Raw genomic sequence first — 16,856 nt, forward strand, 5'->3', positions numbered from 1 at the left:
AGCACCGCGCCCAAAAGTAGAGCATTGCCGTTGTTGTATTTTTTCCTATTCTTTCACGTTTGTGACATGTAAAGGAAGTCGTTGCTTCATTTGGAAACACAAAAGCAATTTGATGACTCGCTGTATACACCATTGCTTGTCTCCACTCTCTCTAGCTAGCTAGCTATCATGCATCAAGAGGTGGCCTGACTTATCAATCTATCCGCTTTTTTCTGAATTTTTCGGTGGATCTCAACTACGGCTTATCACGTTGAATGGGAGCTCTTGTCCTCTTCTTCAACCACGCACGCGCTTCTATTTTCTGACACCTAGGGATGGAAATTGATGAACTCGGCCGTGTTCGATGCATGTAGACGTGCGTGTATCTGTATGACCTTGTCATCCTTCGTCAAACTCTTCCCTCCACCGTTCGCGTGAAGCTGACCGCGCATCCTTACCGTACCGTACCGCACCGTACCACCGCTGCTTCTTTTGTTTCTTTCTGCACGTAGGCAGCATATATCCTGTACGGACTCAACCAGCTGTTTTCCGGTGTTGCTAGTCCCAGTCACCGACTCAGGCCGAAACTGATCCACATCCATAGTGATTGCAACTGTTCAGATACCCGTATACCATAGCAGCTCATAACGGACGCATCACTGTTAGTCCCTCTGTCCAAAAATACTTGTTGAAGTAATGAATACAAATAGATGTATTTAAAACTTCAATACGTCTGGATACATCCATTTCTCTTGATAAGTATTTCCGAACAAAGAGAGTAGTATTTGATTGCAGCACGGCGGCTCTCTTGCTCAGTTTTTTTTATAAGGTAAAACTTTATTTCTCAAATAATGGCAACATCGTTTACAATGAGGTCAGAAATAAAGTCTGGGATAGCACCTTTCCAAAAGTCTGAAGATCTGCTAGCTAGAGATGATTTAGCTATACAATCAGCTACACAGTTTGCTTCCCTGGGCAGTTACTTACTTCATACTTCGCATAATCCAGACCCATCTCTTTGCTCTCAAGAAGAGACCAAGGAGAGTTTCAGAGTTGAGGGCACACACTGCATTTGAGCTATCCGACTCGATGTGTATAGAATGTTACACCCAATCTTGGCTGCCAGATAGAACCCATTCCGGATAGCAATCATCTCTGCCGCATCCACGGACACTACATGTGGTATGAACCAGGAAGCAGCCGCTATAAAGTCACCATGTTCATCTCTTGCCACTGTTCTTGTGCCTGCAGCCATATTTTCGGGGCTAAAAGATGCGTCGACATTAATTTTAACCACTCCTCTCATTGGTTTGTATCACATGTGATCATGTTTAACCATCAGCTGGTTTGGTGTTTGTGAGCGGATAAATTTCGTCGCTAGAACTCGTATTAATATAGCAGTTTGGTGCGGCTCTCGGACTGTCTCGCCCTTAACAATTTGTCGTCGTTGGCACCAAATATACCATCCTGCCACCGCAGCTAACTCGGCGACAGATAGAGTGTTTTTTGAATCGTGACGCTCTATAAGGATAGCCAGAGTGAATGCGCCCGAACGGTCCTCCGCTACAATTTTCTGAACTTCAGCCTCGAGACCCAGCTCCTTCCATATATCCTTCGCCCTCTTACATGTAAACAAACAGTGCTGAGCATCCTTAAATCCTGATTGGCATATCGGGCATTGTCCCGTAACTGGTATATGCCGGCTAGCTCAGTTCTTGGTGCATGCAGCTAGCTGCTGCCAGCTAAAATCAATACAAGGGACCGAGTTTCACAAAAATTACGGAAATGCTCAACCTCTACACAGCTGACACGCATAGGCTCCGAACCTTAGCGACGGTAGCGCCGCTCCGCCGTTAGTTTCACCTTTAGTTCTCCTGTCACCGGCAATATTCGCCTTATCCTGGCTGGCTGCTGAATGCTGAAGTAACTTCAACTCAGTCTCTCACATCACACCTGGCTCTGGTTAAGTTGTTAACAGCATCGAGATCGAACGGAGGGGACGTACGACAGGATCGGAACACGGAAGTGGGGAACATTCGAATAACTGTTCCATCAGCAGCCAGGAGGCCCGGACGACCTAACATGGCACAATCGGAGAATATGTGCCGATATGCTTCCCAAGGTACGGTACGTTCCAAAAATCCAAGTGCGTGTGCACCTGGGGTCTCTGAGGATCGATCAAGGAAATCGCACCAGGGCCACCCATATCTAAAGCAGAATCATCACCACACATACGCATTACTTTTACTGACTATTCAACTCTTCTTTTCTCCCTTAGAGCATCTACAAGCGGCCGTTCCAAACCCGTTTTGAACACCCGGGAGGATGGCCCGGTCACAAAAATTTAACTTAGATGGGCGCCTCAAACTCCTGTGCTGACCGACATCCCTCATATCCAACCCAAATATGAAACAAATATGGTGTGCCTGGACGCGTCCGCACGTCGGACTGACGGCGGGTCCATGCCGAATCGCCCGAAAACCCGAAGGTCTGATGATCGTCTCCTCCGGTGGAGGGTGTGAACGCAGCGTGGCGCCGGTCTGGCTCGTCGTCCGAGACCAAATCCGGCTATTTAAGCCGTCTGGCGTCCCCAACCCTAGCCCATCCACCTCCTCCCTCTCCGTGCCGCCAGCCGGAGCCCATCCACCTCATCTCTCCCAGTCCGCCGCTCTTTCCATGCTCTCCAGCGTCGCCACGGGCACGAAGATAGTGGACATCTCCGACAAGGACTAGGGTAGTTGATCTACATAGTATGTGATTTTTTTTATTTACATGCTTTTGTATGGATTTAAGATTTCTACTATAAGGTATTCAGATGTAGATTAGAAAATTCAAGGGTTGACCGGTCGTGTTCGCGGGCGTTTGAGAATTCAGATTTGCCTAGTTCAGCTGCGGATGCTCTTGCACTTGTCCAAGTAAAACCGCGGGGGTGTAGAAGGAAAGCGAAAGACAGTTTCTTGTGCGCGGGTCGCATGTGCGAGCTGAGCTAGTGACCTTGGATTTGTAGGCGCGCGCAATATTTATGAGACGCACGAATGATGAACTATGGAAGGCGCCGGGAAGGCCAGTCGGGGGGAAATGAAAATGTCCTTAGTGGATGCGCCTTTGTAGGCACGAAAGGGATCCTTTTCCCGACACTGATAGGGAGGGCTTCATCTTTGCCTCCATCGTGCATTCTATTCATGGCCTGTGCTGTGAACTTGGCCGTACTTCTTGCCGCCCGCCTTTCCGCCTGTCATGCACGTACACCGTCCTCCTGTGCTTTCTAGCGAGAAGCATTCTAGCTGTCGAGCTAAAATCGTGGATTTGCACTGTTCTGTTCTTGTGGAAGAAAGAACGGTCCTGATCTGTCTTGGCGGCTGCACTTGTTAGGTCGGTCAGGCATAGCGCGTACATCGTGCAGTGCACTTCCTATATGATCTGAAGAAACAAAAATAATCTAGGCGAACTAGTAAGTACTAGGAACTAGATGCCACGATCGATCAGTAATCCGCCTCCTTTTTTCTTGCTTTTTACACAGAGAAAGAGAATATCACGCACTAGCTAGCGATGAGAACCGTGCGTGGTACGGGAGGCTCACTACAGCTTTCCGACAAGAACATGTGGTGGCCACAGTAGGGCTGAGAAGTCGACCAAGATCGAACTCCACTTCTCTCAGCCGGGAGTGCCAACGTACGTACGTACGTACACGCAGCGCCTTGTTGCTCCATGACATTCTGTCCGCATTTTATCTCAAATCCAGGAGTCACAGCTCACCTTTCGATCCTCTGGCTAGCTAGCTTGCAAATCGTGGATGTGCATGCAAGATGATGCAGAGCAAGTTGTGCCAGGGAGCCGCTGGAGCCACAGGCGTCGCATCCTGAACCGCGCATGCATGCAGTAAGTAGTACGAGTACGTGCTTGCCTGCTGGAAGAAGATGCGGCTAGCGGTGCCGATTTCGACCGGATTTAGCCGATGCATGCAGGGGATAGCGCACTCCTTGGGAATAAAGGGGGGTCAGCCAACTCGTCGACTAGGTAACTTGACATCCCTCGCTCATCAAGTGGAGGGGATCAATACCCATCACCTTGTGTAGACGCTCGCTCGCTAAGAGCATCTCTAGGGGATTCCCTATTTTTTTCGTTATGGGACTAAACTTTTCTTCATGTAGCATATCCCCAACTTAGTCATTCAAAAAAAAAATGAACACAAAATCTTGTACGCAAACTCATTTGAAACACACATTTAAACCAGTTCATTGCATAATTCGATTTAGATATCACATTAACATCATAAATGGCATAATTAAATAGTTCAATGCCCATTAATACTGCATCGACATCAAACTAGATTAAGCATCGACGGACAGACCAACCCACACAGAAACATCATCGTCATCTGTACAATGATAAGTGGGCCTGGGCACGTAAACGAGGGCCCACCCACAATGCCTTAAGCCTTCATTGCCAACTGAACAATTACAACCCCTCAAAGAAAAACTGAATGATTACGGAATCTCAATGATTCTAAAAAAACATTACAAAATCTTGAAAAGAAAAAAACTGAACGATCACAAGTTTACAACAAAGAACTGAAAATTAATTCCGGTTAGGACTCTTTGATTTTACAGCGTTCCTGTTTGCTGTAAATCTGTCCAAAATTATTCGTGCGTACTGTAATCACTGGATAGGTTCCCTTTTTTTTCTAGCCATGGATCATCCCGTTCCACTTAGAAGAAAAACCAAAAGAAAGAAAGAAAAATGATAAAAACAATGAAAACCGAGGAAACAAGTCTAAAAAAGAATGAAAAAACAATGAAAGTCGATAAAAAAGGAAAAAAATTGAAAACCCTGAAAAACAAAAAAACCCGAAAAAAGAAAATAAGAAAACAAAGAAAAGAGAAGTTATATCAAAGAAAAACAAAGAAAAATAATTACACCAAAGAATAAAAAGAAACCGAAGGAAAATAAGAAGAAAAAATGAGAAAAGGAAAAACAAAGAAAAAGGAAGTTATATGAAAGAATAAATAAAACCATTGAAAAAGCAAAAAGGACCAAAGAAAAAAAAAGAAAACAAGAAAAAAGACCCAGAGAAAACTCAAGCAGCAGCGAACATGCAGCGATTAAACCACAACAAGAGAATAACTCTGTGGGCCGGCCCACTGGTGATGCGTGTGACGCGAGAGCTTGTTATGGTCGCGAAAAGCCATCCCCTCAAGCAGACTCCATAGTGGGTCGATCTAGTAGCTGGCGAGACACATGTTTGTTCATTTCGTTTGATTTTTCTATTTATTTATTTGTTTTTTTTCTACATTTCAAATTATTTTAAATAAATACTCCTATAAAAACATAATTGATGATGTGCCTGCCTCCTAGCAATCTGAACCATCAGATCTAAAACAAACGGGTTAGATGGCACTGAAAATGTGACGAAATTACCCGCAAATGCTACTCAATATAATAACACATCCACTCTTCCCAACTCAATAGGCCCCTCCATGGTGCCAGATTTGACGACATCAGTGCCCGATGAGGGTACCCTCTCTATCACAGTCAGAGTTCAACCGCCCCCCTCTTCTGCCCCAAAATGTTCAAGTCAACCTGCCGGAGCACCGACGGGTCGCTATGCTCTTGATACCACACTCTGAATGGTAGGAGAAGGTCTGGTGGTGTTGCGACGCGATTGACTTCTCCAATATCTTGCCCCTCCTCAGCTATTCCTCACCCATGTCCTCTTCTCGTACCACCTCACCCTCATTCCCGACTTCCCATCCTATGCAGGATGAGGCAGCGGAAAGGTAATTGGCTCGGGGCGGATTTGGCAGGGGGTGTGGGCGGCTCTGGTGCACTTCGTCGGATGCTTATTATGTGTTTTTAATCCTTATATGTTTATTATGAACACGTGATCACCTTCGTAGAGAAAAGAGTGGTTCCCAATAGAATCTCGAACCCTCTTCTTCCTCACCGTAGAACCTAAAACTCACCTTCCAGTCTTTGGCCGCTGCAAATTGTTCAGTACGATCTTTAAAATCTGTCTCCTATCGTCACTAGATCGTTCCCTTTTATTTTCTAGTGCTTGTGTTTTATTTTGTCTTGATCTTGTGGATTGAAATTTCAGTTTATAGTTAAGATTTCTCAATTATTTGCTTGAGGTCATCATAGGAAATGCGTTGTTGGTACTTGGACACCGTACCGAATTATTCCACGTGTTCACCGTCACCAAGTATGCATGATGGTCTGCACTTTAGCAAAATTAGTCCAACAGAATTTTGAAAATGTAACTTTCTTTCTATCTTGATTCTAACATCCTGTTTATGTCACGCTCGGTATGAGTGGTTAGCTATTTTAAAACAAACAAAAAGTCTGACTATAATTGTAGGTGGGCGTTAGAAACAGAGATCCTTTTCCCAGATCACGTCTATCCAATGTAATCTTTGATATTTTTCTATCACTTTTGGATTTATTTGACCTCCAAGTTCAACAATAGTTGACATATACTTATGTTGTAGATGACGCCACTTCCAACTATTTCGGTTAATGCTCTCAATATGTTTTCCATTCATTTGACCATAGGTCAGGTGAATGGGAGCAAACTGAATTTCGTTACTTTTTCTTTTTTGCGAGAGAACTTTTCGATCTATTCCTAATCAATCATGATAGTACAAAGAAGACTAGAGGTAATAAAATTACTACCTGGTCCATGGACCACATAGCGACGACTGCAAATACTGGAGCGAGCCGAAGGCGCGCCACCATCATCGCCCCTTCCGCATCGGAGTCGGGCAAACCTTGTTGTAGTAGACAGTCGAGAAGTCATCGTGTTAAGGCCCCAAAGGACTAACACATTAGAGCAGCAACCATCAACGATGAAGAGAGACGTAGATCGAAAAGATCAAACCTGTAGCCACACGAACGAAGACGATCGAAAACTGGATACAAATAGATCCACTGAATACCAATACTTATCAAATTCTGTGATATTCAACGGTGACACACATCCACATGCTCTTCGCCTATGCTACACAAACCATCGAGATAGGATCGGATGTGAAGACATTATCCCTACTAAGGGATATCGCCACCGCCACAAAGCCCCAACCAAGATATTGAACCTAACAAAAACTGCATCGGCGTTCGTCCCGCCGGAGGGGGGGGGGGGGGTTGGGCGAGATCCTCCACACCTCCATGACCCAAAGGCCATTGGAGGTGCTACCTCTTGAGCACTGCGTTGGATTTCCTTGAAGAGGAAAGGATGATGCAACAAAGTAGCGTAAGTATTTCCCTCAATTTTTGAGAACCAAGGTATCAATCCAGTAGGAGGTTGCACGCGAGTCCCTAGTACCCGCACAAACAAATAACTCCTCGCAACCAACGCGATAAGGGGTTGTCAATCCCTTCATGGTCACTTACGAGAGTGAGATCTGATAGATATGATAAGATAATATTTTTGGTATTTTTGTGGTAAAGATGCAATAAAATAAAAGTAAAGTAAAAAAGCAAAGGCAATAACTAAGTATTGGAAGATTAATATGATGAAGATAGACCCGGAGGCCATAGGTTTCACTAGTGGCTTCTCTCAAGAGCATAAGTATTTTACGGTGGGTGAACGAATTACTGTTGAGAAATTGACAGAATTGAGCATAGTTATGAGAATATCTAGGTATGATCATGTATATAGGCATCATGTCCGAGACAAGTAGACCGACTCCTGCCTGCATCTACTACTATTACTCCACTCATCGACCGCTATCCAGCATGCATCTAGAGTATTAAGTTCATGAAAACAGAGTAACACCTTAAGCAAGATGACATGATGTAGAGGGATAAATTCATGCAATATGATAAAAAACCCCATCTTGTTATCCTCGATGGCGACAATACAATACGTACCTTGCTGCCCCTACTGTCACTGGAAAGGACACCGCAAGATTGAACCCAAAGCTAAGCACTTCTCCCATTGCAAGAAAGATCAATCTAGTAGGCCAAACCAAACTGATAATTCAAAGAGACTTGCAAAGATAACCAATCATACATAAAAGAATTCAGAGAAGATTCAAATATTGTTCATAGATAATCTTGATCATAAACCCACAATTCATCGGTCTCAACAAACACACCGCAAAAAGAAGACTACATCGAATAGATCTCCACAAGAGAGGGGGAGAACATTGTATTGAGATCCAAAAAGAGAGAAGAAGCCATATAGCTAATAACTATGGACCCGAAGGTCTGAGGTAAACTACCCACACTTCATCGGAGAGGCTATGGTGTTGATGTAGAAGCCCTCCGTGATGGATGCCCCCTCAGGCGGAGCTCCGGAACAGGCCCCAAGATGGGATCTCGTGGATACAGGAAGTTACGGCGGTGGAATTAGGGTTTTGGCTCCGTATCTGATCGTTTGGGGGTACGTAGGTATATATAGGAGGAAGGAGTACGTCGGTGGAGCAACAGGGGGCCCACGAGGGTGGAGGGCGCACTTGGGAGGGGGGGGGGGGTAGGCGCGCCCCCTACCTCGTGGCTTCCTCCTTTGTTTCTTGACGTAGGGTCCAAGTCTCCTGGATCATGTTTGGTGAGAAAATCATGTTCCCGAAGGTTTCATTCCGTTTGGACTCCATTTGATATTCCTTTTCTTCGAAACCCTAAAATAGGCAAAAACAGCAATTCTGGGCAGGGCCTCCAGTTAATAGGTTAGTCCCAAAAATAATATAAAAGTGGATAATAAAGCCCAATAATGTCCAAAACAGTAGATAATATAGCATGGAGCAATCAAAAATTATAGATACGTTGAAGACGTATCAAGCATCCCCAAGCTTAATTCCTGCTCGTCCTCGAGTAGGTAAATGATAAAAACAGAATTTTTGATGTGGAATGCTATTTGGCATAATTTCAATGTAATTCTTCTTAACTGTGGTATGAATATTCAGATCCGAAAGATTCAAGATAAAAGTTTAATATTGACATAAAAATAATAATACTTCAAGCGTACTAACAAAGCAATCATGTCTTCTCAAAATAACATGGCCAAAGAAAGTTATCCCTACAAAATCATATAGTCTGGCTATGCTCTATCTTCACCACACAAAGTATTTAAATCATGCACAACCCCGATCACAAGCCAAGCAATTGTTTCATACTTTTGACATTCTCAAACTTTTTCAATCTTCACGCAATACATGAGCGTGAGCCATGGATATAGCACTATAGGTGGAATAGAATGGTGGTTGTGGAGGAGACAAAAAGGAGAAGATAGTCTCACATCAACTAGGCGTATCAACGGGCTATGGAGATGCCCATCAATAGATATCAATGTGAGTGAGTAGGGATTGCCATGCAACGGATGCACTAGAGCTATAAGTATATGAAAGCTCAACAAAAGAAACTAAGTGGGTGTGCATCCAACTCGCTTGCTCATGAAGACCTAGGGCATTTTGAGGAAGACCATCATTGGAATATACAAGCCAAGTTCTATAATGAAAATTTCCCACTAGTATATGAAAGTGACGAAATGAGAGACTCTCTACTATGAAGATCATGGTGCTACTTTGAAGCATAAGTGTGGTAAAAGGATAGTAGCATTGCCCCTTCTCTCTTTTTCTCTCATTTTTTTATTTGGGCCTTTTCTCTTTTTTATGGCCTCTTTTTTTCCTTTCTTTATTTTTTGTCCGGAGTCTCATCCCGACTTGTGGGGGAATCATAGTCTCCATCATCCTTTCCTCACTGGGACAATGCTCTAATAATGATGATCATCTGATACGTCTCCAACATATCTATAATTTTTGATCGCTCCATGCGATATTATCTACTGTTTTGGACATTATTAGGATTTATTATCCACTTTTATATTATTTTTGGGACTAACCTATTAACCGGAGGCCCAGCCCAGAATTGCTGTTTTTTGGCCTGTTTTAGGGTTTCGAAGAAAAGGAATATCAAACGGAGTCCAAACGGAATGAAACCTTTGGGAACGTGATTTTTAGGAAGATTATGATCCGAGAGACTTGGACCCTACGTCAAGAAAGAAAACAGGAGGGCACGAGGTAGGGGGGCGCGCCCACCCCCACCAGGCGAGCCCTCCACCCTCATGGGCCCCCTGTTGCTCCACCGACGTACTCCTTCCTCCTATATATACCTACGTACCCCCAAACGGTCATATACGGAGCCAAAACCCTAATTCCACTGCCGTAACTTTCTGTATCCATGAGATCCCATCTTGGGGCCTATTCCGAAGCTCCACCGGAGGGGGAATCGATCACGGAGGGCTTCTACATCAACACCATAGCCTCTCCGATGAAGTGTGAGTAGTTTCCTCAGACCTATGGGTCCATAGTTAGTAGCTATATGACTTCTTCTCTCTTTTTGGATCTTAATACAATGTTCTCCCCCTCTCTTGTGGAGATCTATTCGATGTAATCTTCTTTTTTGCGGTGTGTTTGTTGAGACCGATGAATTGTGGGTTTATGATCAAGTCTAGCTATGAGTAATATTTGAATCTTCTCTGAATTCTTTTATGTATGATTGGTTATCTTTGCAAGTCTCTTCGAATTATCAGTTTGGTTTGGCCTACTAGATTGATCTTTCTTGCAATGGAGAAGTGCTTAGCTTTGGGTTCAATCTTGCGGTGTCCTTTCCCGGTGACAGTAAGGGCAGCAAGGCACGTATTGTATTGTTGCCATCGAGGATAACAAGATGGGGTTTTCTTCATATTGCATGAGTCTATCCCTGTACATCATGTCATCTTGCTTAAGGCGTTACTCTGTTTTTAACTTAATACTCTAGATGCATGCTGAATAGCGGTCGATGAGTGGAGTAATAGTAGTAGATGCAGGCAGGAGTCGGTCTACTTGTCTCGGACGTGATGCCTATATACATGATCATACCTAGATATTCTCATAACTATGCTCAATTCTGTCAATTGCTCAACAGTAATTTGTTCACCCACCGTAGAATACTTATGCTCTCGAGAGAAGCCACTAGTGAAACCTATGGCCCCCGGGTCTATCTTTATCATATTGATCTCCTACTACTTAGTTATTTCCTTTGCTATTTACTTTGCCTTTATTTTACTTTGCATCTTTATCATAAAAATACCAAAAATATTATCTTATCATATCTATCAGATCTCACTCTCGTAAGTGGCCCTATAGGGATTGACAACCCCTATTTGCGTTGGTTGCGAGGATTTATTTGTTTTGTGCAGGTGCGAGGGACTCCGCGTAGCCTCCTACTGGATTGATACCTTGGTTCTCAAAAACTGAGGGAAATACTTACGCTACTTTGCTGCATCATCCCTTCCTCTTCGGGGAATGCTAACGCAGTGCTCAAGAGGTAGCAAGAAGGATTTCTGGCGCCGTTGCCGGGGAGGTCTACGCAAAAGTCAACATACCAAGTACCCATCACATACCCTTATCTCCCGCATTACATTATTTGCCATTTGCCTCTCGTTTTCCTCTCCCCCCACTTCACCCTTGCCGTTTTATTCGCCCTCTCTCTCTCTATCCTCCTCTCTTCTCTATTTGCCTCTTTTTGCCCGCTTGCTTTTTGTTTGCTTGTGTGTTAGTTTGCTTGCTTGTCACGATGGCTCAAGATAATACTAAATTGTGTGACTTCACCAATACCAACAACAATGATTTTATTAGCACTCCGATTGCTCCTCTTACCGATGCTGAATCTTGTGAAATTAATGCTGCTTTGCTGAATCTTGTCATGAAAGATCCGTTCTCCGGCCTTCCTAGTGAAGATGCCGCTACCCATCTAAATAGCTTCGTTGATTTGTGTGACATGCAAAAGAATAAAGATGTGGATAATGATATTGTTAAATTGAAGCTATTTCCTTTTTCGCTTAGAGATCGTGCTAAAGCTTGGTTTTCGTCTTTGCCTAAAAATAGTATTGATTCATGGAACAAGTGCAAAGATGCTTTTATCTCTAAGTATTTTCCTCCCGCTAAGATCATCTCTCTTAGAAACGATATTATGAATTTTAAGCAACTTGATCATGAACATGTTGCACAAGCTTGGGAGAGAATGAAATTAATGATACGTAATTGCCCTACTCATGGTTTAAATTTGTGGATGATTATACAAAATTTTATGCCGGATTGAATTTTGCTTCTAGAAATCTTTTAGATTCGGCCGCGGGAGGCACTTTTATGGAAATCACTTTAGGAGAAGCTACTAAACTCCTAGATAATATTATGGTTAATTATTCTCAATGGCATACTGAAAGATCTACTAATAAAAAGGTGCATGCGATAGAAGAAATTAATGTTTTGAGTGGAAAGATGGATGAACTTATGAAATTATTTGCTAATAAGAGTGTTTCTTCTGATCCTAATGATATGCCCTTGTCTACTTTGATTGAGAATAATAATGAATCTATGGATGTGAATTTTGTTGGTAGGAACAATTTTGGTAACAACGCGTATAGAGGAAATTTCAATCCTAGGCCTTATCCTAGTAATCCCTCTAATAATTATGGTAATTCCTACAACAATTCTTATGGAAATTATAATAAGATGCCCTCTGATTTTGAATCTAATATTAAAGAATTTATTACTTCGCAAAAGAATTTTAATGCTATGATTGAAGAAAAATTGCTTAAGATTGATGATTTGGCTAGGAACGTTGATAGAATTGCTCTTGATGTTGATTCTTTGAAACTTAGATCTATTCCACCTAAGCATGATATCAATGAGTCTCTCAAAGCCATGAGAATTTCCATTGATGAGTGCAAAGAAAGAACCGCTAGGATGCGTGCTAAGAAAGATGCCTTTATAAGAGCGTGTTCTTCTAGTTGCTATGAAAATAAAGATGAAGATCTAAAAGTTATTGATGTGTCCCCTATTAAATCTTTGTTTTGCAATATGAATCTTGATAATGATGGGACTGAATATGATCCACCTTTACCTAGAAGGCGTTCCAAGAATTCGGAATTTGTTGATCTTGATGCTAAATTTGATAAAAGTGGGATTGAAGAAATTAAAACCCTAGATGTTGCTAAACCCACTATTATGGATTTCAAGGAATTTAACTATGAAAATTGCTCTTTGATTGATTGTATTTCCTTGTTGCAATCCGTGCTAAATTCTCCTCATGCTTATAGTCAAAATAAAGCGTTTACTAAACATATCGTTGATGCCTTGATGCAATCTTATGAAGAAAAACTTGAATTGGAAGTTTCTATCCCTAGAAAACTTTATGATGAGTGGGAACCAACTATTAAAATTAAAATTAAAGATCATGAATGCTATGCTTTATGTGATTTGGGTGCTAGTGTTTCCACGATTCCAAAGACTTTGTGTGATTTGTTAGGTTTCCGTGATTTTGATGATTGCTCTCTAAACTTGCACCTTGCGGATTCCACTATTAAGAAACCTATGGGAAGAATTAATGATGTTCTTATTGTTGCAAATAGGAATTATGTGCCCGTAGATTTTATTGTTCTTGACATAGATTGCAATCCTTCATGTCCTATTATTCTTGGTAGACCTTTCCTTAGAACGATTGGTGCAATTATTGATATGAAGGAAGGAAATATTAGATTCCAATTTCCATTAAGGAAAGGCATGGAACACTTTCCTAGAAAGAAATTAAATTACCTTATGAATCTATTATGAGAGCCACTTATGGATTGCCTACCAAAGATGGCAATACCTAGATCTATTCTTGCTTGTTATGCCTAGCTAGGGGCGTTAAACGATAGCGCTTGTTGGGAGGCAACCCAATTTTATTTTTATTCCTTGCTTTTTGCTCCTGTTTAGTAATAAATAATTTATCTAGCCTCTGTTTTGGTTGTGTTTTTTGTGTTTAATTAGTGTTTGTGCCAAGTAGAACCGTTGGGAAGACTTGGGGAAAGTCTTGTTGAACTTGCTGTAAAAAACAGAAACTTTAGCGCTCACGAGAACTGCTGTCATTTTTATTTGGAGAGTGCTATTTAGTTAATTATTTTTGAAGATGATTAATAGATAAATTCCTCACGTCCAGAAATTTATTTTAGAATTTTTGGGGTTCCAGATCTTGCGCTAGCTACAGATTACTACAGACTGTTCTGTTTTTGACAGATTCTGTTTTTCATGTGTTGTTTGCTTATTTTGATGAATCTATGGCTAGTAAAATAGTTTATAAACCATAGAGAAGTTGGAATACAGTAGGTATAACACCAATATAAATAAATAATGAGTTCATTACAGTACCTTGAAGTGATCTTTTATTTTCTTTCGCTAACGGAGCTCACGAGATTTTCTACTTTAAGTTTTGTGTTGTGAAGTTTTCAAGTTTTGGGTAAAGATTTGATGGATTATGGAACAAGGAGTGGCAAGAGCCTAAGCTTGGGGATGCCCATGGCACCCCCAAGATAATCTAAGGACACCTAAAAGCCAAAGCTTGGGGATGCCCCGGAAGGCATCCCCTCTTTCGTCTACTTCTATCGGTAACTTTACTTGGAGCTATATTTTTATTTACCACATGATATGTGTTTTGCTTGGAGCGTCTTGTATGATTTGAGTCTTTGCTTGTTAGTTTACCACAATCATCCTTGCTGTACACACCTTTTGAGAGAGCCATACATGATTTGGAATTTGTTAGAATACTCTATGTGCTTCGCTTATATCTTTTGAGTTATATAATTTTGCTCTAGTACTTCACTTATATCTTTTAGAGCACGGTGGTGGATTTGTCTTATAGAAACTATTGATCTCTCATGCTTCACTTAGATTATTTTGAGAGTCTTAAATAGCATGGTAATTTGCTTAAAATCCTAATATGCTTGGTATACAAGATTAATAATAAAACTTTCTTATGAGTGTGTTGAATACTATGATAAGTTTGATACTTGATAATTGTTTTGAGATATAGAGATGGTGATATTAAAGTCATGCTAGTTGAGTAGTTGTGAATTTGAGAAATGCTTGTGTTGAAGTTTGTGATTCCCGTAGCATGCACGTATGGTGAACCGTTATGTGATGAAGTCGGAGCATGATTTATTTATTGATTGTCTTCCTTATGAGTGGCGGTCGGGGACGAGCGATGGTCTTTTCCTACCAATCTATCCCCCTAGGAGCATGCGCATAATACTTTGCTTTGATAACTTGTAGATTTTTGAAATAAGTATATGAGTTCTTTATGACTAATGTTGAGTTCATGGATTATACACACTCTCACCCTTCCACCTTTGCTAGCCTCTCTAATACCGCGCACCTTTCGCCGGTATCATACACCCACCATATACCTTCCTCAAAACAGCCACCATACCTACCTATTATGGCATTTCCATAGCCATTCCGAGATATATTGCCATGCAACTTCCACCGTTCCGTTTATTATGACACACTCCATCATTGTCATATTTCTTAGCATGATCATGAAGTTGATATCGTATTTGTGGCAAATCCACCATTCATAATTCTTTCATACATGTTACTCATGAGTCATTGCATATCCCGATACACCACCGGAGGCATTCACATAGAGTCATATTTTGTTCTAAGTATCGAGTTGTAATTGTTGAGTTGTAAGAAAAATAAAAGTGTGATGATCATCATTATTAGAGCATTGTCCCAGTGAGGAAAGGATGATGGAGACTATGATTCCCCCACAAGTCGGGATGAGACTCTGGACGAAAAATAAACAAAAGAGGCCAAAGAAGCCCAAATAAAAAAAGAGAAAGAAAAGAGGCCATAAAAAAGAGAAATCTACAAATAAAAAAATGAGAGAAAAAGAGAGAAGGGACAATGTTACTATCCTTTTACCACACTTGTGCTTCAAAGTAGCACCATGATCTTAATAGTAGAGTCTCTCATGTTATCAGTTTCATATACTAGTGGGAATCTTTCATTATAGAACTTGGCTCGTATATTCCAATGATGGGCTTCCTCAAATTGCCCTAGGTCTTCATGAGCAAGCAAGTTGGATGCACACCCACTTAGTTTCTTTTTGATCTTTCATATACTTATAGCTCTAGTGCATCCATTGCATGGCAATCCCTACTCACTCACATTGATATCTATTGATGGGCATCTCCATAGCCCGTTGATATGCCTAGTTCATGTGAGACTATCTTCCCCTTTTTGTCTTCTCCACAACCACCATTCTATTCCACCTATAGTTCTATATCCATGGCTCACGCTCATGTATTGCGTGAAAATTGAAAAAGTTTTGAGAATGTCAAAAGTATGAAACAATTGCTTGGCTTGTCATCGGGGTTGTGCATGATTTAAATATTTTGTGTGGTGAAGATAGAGCATAGCCAGACTATATGATTTTGTAGGGATAACTTTCTTTAGCCATGTTATTTTGAGAAGACATAATTGCTTTGTTAGTATGCTTGAACTATTATTATTTTTATGTCAATATGAACTTTTGTGTTGAATCTTTCGGATCTGAATATTCATACCACAATTAAGAAGAATTACATTAAAATTATGCCAAGTAGCACTCCGCATCAAAAATTCTGTTTTTATCATTTACCTACTCGAGGACGAGCAGGAATTACGCTTGGGGATGCTTGATATGTCTCCAACGTATCTATATTTTTTGATTGCTCCATGCTATATTATCTATTGTTTTGGACATTATTGGGCTTTATTATCCACTTTTATATTATTTTTGGGACTAACCTATTAACCAGAGGCCCAGCCCAGAATTGCTGTTTTTTTGCCTGTTTTAGGGTTTCGAAGAAAAGGAATATCAAACGGAGTCCAAACGGAATGAAACCTTCGGGAACGTGATTTTTAGGAAGATTATGATCCGGGAGACTTGGACCCTACATCAAGAAAGAAAACAGGAGGGCACGAGGTAGGGGGCGCGCCCACCCCCACCAGGCGCGCCCTCCACCCTCGTGGGCCCCCTGTTGCTCCATCGACGTACTCCTTCCTCCTATATATACCTACGTACCCCCCAAACGA

The sequence above is a fragment of the Triticum aestivum genome, chromosome 2A, assembly GCF_018294505.1.
Source record: "Triticum aestivum cultivar Chinese Spring chromosome 2A, IWGSC CS RefSeq v2.1, whole genome shotgun sequence".
Lineage (NCBI taxonomy): Eukaryota > Viridiplantae > Streptophyta > Magnoliopsida > Poales > Poaceae > Triticum > Triticum aestivum.